General features: G+C 42.2%; 1 pseudogene; it reads right to left on the bottom strand.

Moving 5' to 3' along the window:
- M6pr-ps (mannose-6-phosphate receptor, pseudogene) lies at nucleotides 7,204-9,650 on the bottom strand (annotated as a pseudogene).
- Between the last annotated feature and the right edge of the window lie 465 nt (nucleotides 9,651-10,115).

Here is a 10,115-nt window from a genome sequence, read left to right as displayed (position 1 = left end):
ATCACATCTGATTTCTTCAGCTCTTCAGGAGCTCCTTAAGTCTAAAGGTTTAAAAATTCAAAGAAAAACCATAGAAAAGTTTCTTGAGTGTGATACCATCGCGCCTTGGTTCGCTCAGGCAACCTCACAGTCGCCTGCTGGGAGAAGCTAGGTAGGGACTTAGATGTTGCCTGGGAGCAGGGGATCTTGAAGGGAGACATGAAGGCAGTGTGGAGGATAGTAAGAAGCTGTTTGGATGATGAACGCTGTTGCAGGGCGCTAGAAGCTAGCCAGCAAATTCTGGAGCAGTTAAAAGAGGAGAGGTTGTTACACTCTGAGAAGGCCGAGACATCGTTGAGCAGCTCAGAAAGTGAAACAGAAGAGGAATTAGAGCAATTGGCAAAGAGTGGAAAAAACCAAATTGTACCCTGACTTGGCTAGGCAAAAAGGGGAGAAGTCGAAGGAAGAGGGAAATAAGAATGAGAAAGGAGACACAGTGTCATCAGGTGGACAGAAAGGACAAAACAAAAGAGTCGAGGCAGAGGAGGAAGGTGAATTAGTTTCTGCTCCCCCTCCCTATTCCTCCTCAACAGCTGCCTATGGGCGGACCTTCTGTCCGGAGGTTTGGAGAGAGGTTAGACTCTCCTTGCTGGGATGTCCTATTTTCACCGACCAAGCAGGGCAGAGATATCATGAGCCTCTAGATTTCAAAGTAATCAGGAATTTGGCTGAGTCCATGCGGACATATGGCCTAAGTGCCTCCTATACTGTGGCTCAAGTAGAGGCCTTGAATAGACACTGCATGACGCCATCCGATTGGGCAGGCTTGGTGAAGGCATGCTTTTCACCTGGGCAGTATTTAGATTGGAAAGCCTTCCATATTGAATTTGCAAATGAATAGGCAGCTGCTAAAGCTGTTGCAGGAAATCCAGCATGGGATAGGGATATACTGCTTGGTCAAGGTCGATTTGCACAACAACAGACAGGATATCCAGTGCAGGTGTTTGAGCAGGTGAGTCAGATTGCCATAAGGGTGTGGAAATCATTGCCCACCGGTGTTGATGGTGTTGCAGAACTCCAGAGAGGCAATGAGGGGCTGAATCAGGTAAGAGAGGAGCGCTCTCAATTGGTTTGGGAGAAGAGGGTCTGTTTGTGTGTTTCCACAGGACCAGACGGAACCTCTTTGGGTGCTGGAGAGGTTGGTGAGACGCTGCAAGAATGAGGCTCTTGATCCAGTTACCCCTGTGGATGTGGTGGATGATCCCACAAGCACAAACGATGGAGCCGAGATGAGAAATCCTTTCAGTGTTCCAGAAGCCGATGCCAGTTCGACATGATGTTCAAGTTTTCCCACACTTTTTTGTTAGATCCCTGAATACCCCTTAAAGAGATAGCCTCTATAGAAGGCAATGTTAGTATTAAGTTAAAAGGTATTTTGATTTTTGTTTTTGTTTTTTTTTTTTTTTTAGTTAATCAGAATAAGGAAAGTAGTGATTGTGTTCAGCTTTATAATCAGTCTGCAACTTGGTTTGATAAGCCTGGTTTTAGTCATGGCTTTCTGGCTATCTATCCCTTGCTTCAGGGCTGATGAGCAGGGATGGGAGCCTTGGGATGTATGCTTGTAATAGTGTGTGTGTTGTGTGTTTGGCGTATGTGTCAGGTGCAGTGTGTGCAGGCCCGCACTTTCGCCATGGTAGCGCAGGCTTTTGCCGCAGTGGAGGTGGGGCAATCTCCTCAGATTCAGTTTGCCGCTCTAAAGAAATAATGCTGCATTATGTCATGGGTTGAGAGGCTAAGCACTGCACAGAGGATAGCTTGCTGTTGGCATCCTGTGGAAGGCACGTCTGATTGCATGAAGGTTCAGTGTCCTATTTCCCTTCCCCCATGAAAAACGACATGGGAGCTGGCCAAGACCTCTCTGGGTGATGAGCCCAAGAGATGGTTTTGTGTAGGGCCCCTATGCTTGCACACTGGGGATCAGACCTCTACCTTCACCCATGAGGCTTGCTTGCAGCAATCAAGATCTGGCCATAGATTAATCAGCATCCTGGCCTTCTGATGCACCTGCCGCATGCAAACAGGACAATCTCCCCAAGTGTGGCTTGGCATGATAGAGAAGTAGTCAGTGACGGATAAGACTCCCTGGGCATGTCACCAACCTAAGACAGGGATCAAACCAATGCTGTTTGTCTCCCAAGGACGGGTAATGGGCATTGCTGCAGGGGGCAATCTAAGACAGACATTCTCTCTGCCAAAAAAGAAAAAAGGGGGAGATGTGAGGAGCAGGTATGGCAGCAGTCCTAAGATGGCACCCGGGACTGCAGCTAAGTCTTATGACTTGCACCTGACTTCCTCATACACCTGAAAATAAGCCACGGCCATTGTGAGAGCTGCACAGGTGCACCAGGATACTGACGAATCCATTTTGGTGGAGACATGCCCCTGCTGCCCTGATTAGCTGAAGCTGCATGCCTGGTGAGGTGACATGGCCTGCTGTGAGTGGATGAGGGCTGAGAGTATATAAGAGTGAGAGGCCCGGGTCAGAGAGAGAGAGAAAGATAGAGATAAAGTTGAAGCGAGAGAGATGAAGACTGAAGTTTGCTGAATAAACTGTTGTTAGAAGGACTGGTGGTCGTGTTGTTCTTGCTGGTCGAGAGCGGACGTGACAAAATATAGCTCTAAATATAGCATTAAATGCTGAGTATCTTAAGAACAAATTATAAACATTTTAATGTACATAATACTATCTTGGAGAATGAAACTAAAAAAAAAAAAAAAACCATTACTTTCAAAATAGAAATTAATTCTGGGCTTTCTCTTCAGTTGTACTGAACTTTTTATTTCTAAAAAAGGAAACCATTTCTATGCATTATGAAACCATTTACAAGCTATCTATGATCTTAATCTATGATTTTCTGTAAACCTTCTGCCCACCTTAATGTATAAAATAAAGGCTAGAGCCAGTGATTGGGTGGAGAAAGAGGAGAAGGTGGAGCTGAAGGTTTTGGGAGAGAAGGGGAGAGAGGACCACAGAGGACAGAGGAGGAGATGGAAGGAAAGTGGAGCAGAAGCATATGGCCTAAAACCACCACAAGTTATAAGGGGTCTCATAGATTGGGAAAGATGGTAATGTAGTGATAGATCGCCCAATAAAAAGAGATCATTGGAAATTCCTGCCACAAGGAATGTTAAATAACTCTACTTTGTGTCAATATTTTGTACAACAGCCATTGGAGATAATTTGCAAACAATTTCCCCAATCCATTATTTAGCATTATATGGATGACATCTTATTGGCTGATGCTAATATAAATATCATGGACAGAATGTTTGATGAAGTAAACAAAAAACAAAAACAAACAAAAAACCCTGCCTTCCTGGGGATTGCAAATAGCCCCTGAAAAATTACAAAGAGGGGATTCTATTAATTATCTAGGGTATAAAATAACTCTGCAAAGGGTTAGGCTACAAAAGGTGCAAATCAAAAGAAAACAATTAAGAACCCTTAATGATTTTCAGAAGCTACTGGGAGATATCAACTGGCTGAGGCCACTCAAGATCTAAGCAATTTATTTCAAAACTTACAAGGTGATAAAGATTTAAATAGCCCAAGGAAACTATCAGCCGAGGCTGAGAAGTTAGTTTTGGTATAAAGGAAATTGCATGATACACATCTAGATTGTATTAACCCAAAGATGACCTGCATCTTAGTTACCTTAACTTCTACTAATTTCCCTACAGGAATTCTTATGCAGAGGGGAAAATATATCTTAGAATGGGTATTTTTAGCACATAGAGTTAGAAATTAAAAACCTGCATTGAAAAAGTCTCTGAACTGATACTAAAAGGAAAAATGAGACCTCAACAATTAGTCAGAATGGATCTGGCTGAAATTGTGGTACCTTTTACTAATTCAGAAATTGCCTCATTATGGGCACAAGGTGAACATTGGCAAAGAGAATGGAATGATTTCTTGGGAGAGATTAACAACAGATATCCTAAAATCAGGTGGCTGCAGTTCATAAAAAGAACTAATTTGATTCTCCCTTGTATAATAAAGAGAACTCCAATATCTGGAGCCCCTACATTATACACTGATGCCAGTAAATCAGGAAAGGCAGGATATAAATCAGAAGATGTAAATAAGGTGGCTGAGAGTCCCTATAAGTCAGTTCAAAAATCTGAATTATATGCAATAATCATGGTGTGGTCAGATTTTCAAGAATCTCTTAAATATAGTGACCAACTCTCAATATGCAAAAAAGGTTGTTTTATACATAGAGACTGCTGAACTTATTCAGGATGATTCTGAATTGACCTCACTATTTATTCGTCTACAACAAATGATCAGAAATAGGAGTTATCCACAATATATAACACACTTAAGATCCCCATACAGGCCTGCCAGGCCCTCTGGCACAAGGTAATAGTGAAATTGACCAACTATTGATAGGAAGTGTACTAGAGGTTTCAGAATTCCATTTAAAAAACACCATGTTAACAGCAAAGGTTTAAAGAAAGAATTCTCTATCACTTGGCAATGAGCCAAGGAAATTGTGAGGCAATGTCCTACTTGCTCATTATATAACCAAATTCCATTGCCTACAGGAACTCACCCTAAGGGACCCAAACAAAATTACATTTGGCAAATGAATTTCTTCCATTTTACAGAGTTTGGTAAACTGAAATATGTGCACCATACTATAGACACATATTCAGGATTTCAATGGGCAACCGCCTTAGCTTCAGAAAGGCTGATTCCTTAATTATGCATTTGTTGGAAGTTATGACCATTCTGGGAATACCCATACAAATTAAAACGGGCAATGGTCCTGCATATATCTCTAATAAGATGAAGCAGTTTTTTTGAATATTATAATATAAAACATGATATAGGCATTTCACACAGTCCTGCAGGACAAGCAATTGTGGAGAGATCTAATTGAACTCTAATGGTGATTCTTTTTTTTTTTTTTTTTTTTTTTTTTTGGCAACAGGTTTATTGGCTCATAGCCCAAACTGATGGCAAGGGCAGAAAGCTCAGGGACAGCCCCAGAAGCCCACAGCCCTGCATCTAATGGTGATTCTTAATAGCAAAAGGGATCAACAAGAACCTCTAAAGAAAGATTACATAGTGCTTTATTAACCTTAAATTTTTTAAATGCCAATGAACAAAACACCACAGCTGCTGAAAGACACTGGATTGTGGAAAGAACTATTGAACTAAACCAGCCTGTTTATATTAAGGATATTCTAACATCGGAATGGAAAATGGGAAATATGTTATACTGGGGGAAGGGCTATGCCTGTTTCCACAGGAAAAGAAAAACTGTGGGTTCCTTCCAAGTTGAAAAAAAATCAAACATGACAAAGAGAGACCTCCTGAAGACCTTGGTGACAGAGAAGAAAAGGGAGACTAGTCAACAAAATAGGTGATGTATATGTGTAATGTTTATTCAGTACAAATTTCTCATAACTTGTTATTACATGCCAGCATTTATGAGGGCACATATACAAAGTTATTTTGCAGTATGATTATGTGATCAAACTAACCTGAAGAAAGAAAATCATCTTTCTTAATTGATCTTCATTGACCAATTTTTGCACCCTGCACTGTCCATGTGAATGTCTTTACAGAACTATATGTTGCTTTTAAGTTTTGTATACTGCAGGATGAAAGAAGATAAAGACAGCCCTGATGAGATTCACACTCCGGGATGCTGAGATTCTGGAACCATCCATTCCAGCTTAGCACTTAACTCTACCTCAATGATGTTGAAGCTGCTGCTTTCAGAGACTTGCTTCCAGAACTTTTCCAGAACAGCTAGCTTGCCTATCCAGCCTTTCAGACCATCATAGTCAAGATGTCAGCTAAATAATGAACTTTCTCAACAAAGAGTAAATGGAAGGCAAATGATGCTAGCTAGCTCTCCTTTGACAAAGTCAACTTTCCTATTTCCCTCTGGGCCCCTAGAAGGGAATTCTTCACCCCAATTTAGCTGGAAGCAGACAAAAGAAGATCAACACTCTGGTCCCTTATGTTGGGGTGGATGGTTCTGGTTATATTATGAATTAAGATATATAATCATTTAATGGATACTTTACAAGTGTAAAAGAGAACTAGAAAGCTTAAATTCAGATTTCTATCTTTCCTTTCATCTTCTCTATCCTGTGTTTTTATGTAAAAAAGAAGGATGGGAAAGAAAGGGGGATATAGTAATATTATAGAAATTATAGAAATAGACAAATAGGAATAGATTAGCAAATTTACTCTTCAGAAAAAACATTATATAGCTATATCTTACATTGATGCAGAATTTAGTTGATACAAATTTATGTTTTCATTAGCATGAATTAATTATTGATATAAAATTGGGATTAGTATTGTCACTCTTACATAGGCATTGTGCCTATATAAAACAATTAATAATACAAGACTTGGACCCAGCCCTTCTATTACTGTTATTAGAAACTGTGTTGAGATGTTTAAGCTTGTGAGTTAAAGGCCAAATAGGAAATTCATGGCTCTGAATTTATTGTTAAGGTGTTTTCATTTATTTTAATTACAAATGGTTGAGAGTAGTTAACAGAGAACAGTCCAAATTACTTTATATAGATAGTTTTATAAAACCATAAATCTACAGAATATGACACTTAATTATATTTATTAACTTGTTGTTGAAACAAGTCTGCTCCTGACAGCAATTCAAAGAATTCACAGAAGAAATTGAGCATCAATGGAGTTTCTCCAGTTGTGGTGAGAGAGCCACTAGGCAAGAATTGCCTCATTTCATCTACAGACAAAATACTGCCCAGAAAAAAAGGACACACTATGTGGAATAGTCAACTGATAATCTCTGCCAAGACAGAGTAATCAGCCCTTTAAAATTCTCCATTACAAATGTCTGTCAGATGACCCTAGGCCAGAAGACTGAAGACCAATGCTCCAAACTTTTGAAGTATAAGGGGCTGTCCAGGTGGTTAGCAGTCTCTATAAATTGGCTAAGTTTTGGAAGCTATAGTCTGTGCTTCTCATGGTTTCAGGTCAAATTACATTCTTGGATTTCTGATGGGATTGAAGACTGGTAGTCTCAATGCCAATCTAAGTTGATTAGTATTCAGAAAGATGATCTAGATTTGAGAGGATGGTTTTCAGTTGGCATACAATCTAGACCCAGGACATGAGTCAGGTGTAGAATTATATGTCTTGTTTTGTTTTGTTTTGTTTTTTATGTTTTTTAATTATTGTGGTTTTTGTACAAAGGTGGTATATTATTTTTCATTGAAAACACAGGGGTTAGGATGCAAACAACAAAGGAGAAGGATTTTTTTAAAATAACATTATTTTTCTTGTATAGAAAGAAACAAAATTTCCACTGCCATTGCAAGGGTATTGAGAAGTAGGAATGCCTTCATTTTCTCTAAAGTAACGAATGGCCCTGCCTTTCCCACATCTCCTGTGTTCAGATTAACTGTGCTGTTACTTGGTGGCCTAGGAGTTCACTATTATAGCGAGATCAGCTTGCAATTCTGGGCAGATGGCCTAAACAGAAAGAAATAGAGAACTAAAAACCTTTTCCCATAGATAAGTAGGTCAAACACTTCCCTGAGCCAGCAGGAGAGACAGGTGCAGCAGTGTCCCCACCCAAAGCAGAGACCTGCAGAGCCTCCATGTCCCCTTCTGCTTCCATTCCCTTCCTTTAAGATTGGGGAAAGTATAAAAAGCCAAACTACAGATCTGTGAGAAAAGTGCAACTCAGATTTACAAGTACCAGTAGAGGGAGATGAGGAAGAACAAGGCTGGCCACTGAGACTAACTACCACAAGGTGACACACAGGGTCTGTTTACTTTAGAAAAGGACTACTTGATTAGGCATTTGGGTTACCTATGGATTTATAAACCATGGCCCAGGGTCCAATTCAAACTATCAAGCCACTTAAAGACCTATACACAATGTGATGGTGCCTTAGAATCCTGTAGTTGGGAAATTTCACATTTTTCCCCTGTCCTAATCCCACACAAGGGACAATCAGGTGACTGATTCCAGGCTCAAAGCAAATGGGAGTATTTGGGTTACAGCCAGGTAAGCACTGCAGAACAACTTGAGGCAACCAAAGGTACAAGTAATCTTTGCTTTTTAAATTAGAGTATCCAGTGTTTCAACTTATAAAAATGTTTACAGCAAGGGCTCATGGCTTTCTGCCTATTTAGCTGTCCTTGCTCTTCCTGGGGTGCAGGAGTCTGCCCCACAGGCCCTATGTCTGTCTGCCTTCCACTCTACTTGTACAGAGGAGAAACAATAGGAAGGAGCAAAGAGGCAGGTTAGGGTCAAATCAAAAGCCAACTGGAAAGCAAGAATATTAACAGCAAGGTGAGAGATGGGAGACCGGCTTGAGAAGTCTGGCTGAGTATGCTTTGGTTTGGGTACTGAAGAGGTGGCTAGACATTAAAGTGCAATCACATTGGTAGCAGATGATCATCCCTTTCTTCCTACTCTTCCCCCAGCTGGTCATCCCCCACTCCACGATATGCTGCAGGCACATTGCGGGGTTTGGAACGGCACACAAAGTCACAACCATCAGCTACTAGGTTGCCAAGATCCTGCCAGAAGGCCAGATGAGGAAACTGCTCCATTCCCTTGGCCCCCACTACCAATCGCTAGTATAAGAAACCCCCAATGATATAGACAGCAACCAACGATGCAAATATGACAAGTAAGATCGAGCCCACACTGAGGTGTGAGACCTCTGGTGAACAGGCCAGACTGCTATCCATCTCAAAGAGGTAGAAGCAATCCTGGACTTTGCCTCGTTCCTCAGACACTGGGTTAAAATTAGCCGCTAGTGTGTGCCGATTGCAGATCATCACCACTGCACGCGCTGCTCTTTGCCACAGTGGTTGTCATATTCATCACCCCCTTTATCTATCAGCATGATCCAATTACTTCCATTCAAGATGTGAGTCTCGTTGGTTCTCCCAACCACTGTCTCCTTGTCATTGCTTTTGTTGATCTGGACCAGGCCTGCTCCAGAGGAGTGGTTGCTAGCTTCCCGGCATACTCTGAATATGTAGCTGTATGTGTCTGAGCCCTGGCCCACAGTACTCTCAAAACTTTTGTTAAACAGTGGCCGGAACCTCTCCAGGAGAGCCACCTTGTTCTTTGACTCCTTATCCTTCTCTCCTACCAGGTCACACGATTTTTCTTCTGTCTGCCAGGATTCTCTCACAGCCACAGCCAGGAGTAGCAACAATAACAGTTCAGTCCTCCAGCAGCCAGAGAAGGGGAACATTCTCAATTACTTATGTGCCATTTCTGTGTCACAGGAAAACAGAGCAACCGCGGCTCAGAAGCCCCCAAGAATGTGTCTGAGGTTGGAAGACTCGTCCGGAGATCAGGGGTGCGGGGGCACAGACCCCAGTCCCTCGATTCCTCTCTGAAGCCAGCGCTCCCCTAGGCGCCTCAATGAGCCCCGCTCCAGAAGCCTGAAACAGGAAGCAGCGAGAGCCTGCAGAGCAACTGCTCCTCCCACTAGACTCCCCGGCTTATGACCACAGAACCTTGGTTCCCTGGTCTCTCTTCTGGACGCTGATTGGTCAGCAGCCTAGTTCGCTGTTCCCTGGTCCCATCAACTCCAATCTTGAGATTGTCAAGATCAGTTTCTTCTTTTCGGGTCGCCTTTCTACCAATGAGGTTCGAGCTCCACCTCCAGGGACTCTGGGCAGGCGCTCCCCATCCATGCGGGGTCATGTGCCAGGTGTCCTAATAGGTCCCACTGAAGACATTACGTGAGGGCGATTTGTCGAATTATAAATCTTTTACGGCCCCCAATGGAGGAGCTAGAGAAATTACCCAAGGAGCTAAAGGGAACTGCAACCCTATAGGTGGAACAACAATATGAACTAACCAGTACCCTGGAGCTCTTGTCTCTAGCTGCATATGTATCAAAAGATGGCCTAGTCGGCCATCACTGCAAAGAGAGGCCCATTGGACTTGCAAACTTTATATGCCCCAGTACAGGGGAACGCCAGGGCCAAAAAGGGGGAGTGGGTGGGTAGGGGATTGGGGGGGTGGGTATGGGGGACCTTTGGGATAGCATTGAAAATGTAAATGAGGAAAATACCTAGTTAAAAAAAA

This window comes from Mus musculus, chromosome 3 (assembly GCF_000001635.26).
Source record: "Mus musculus strain C57BL/6J chromosome 3, GRCm38.p6 C57BL/6J".
Taxonomy (NCBI): Eukaryota; Metazoa; Chordata; class Mammalia; order Rodentia; family Muridae; genus Mus; species Mus musculus.
The sequence above is the reverse complement of the archived record's forward strand: the minus strand, read 5'-3'. Positions and strand labels throughout refer to the sequence as shown.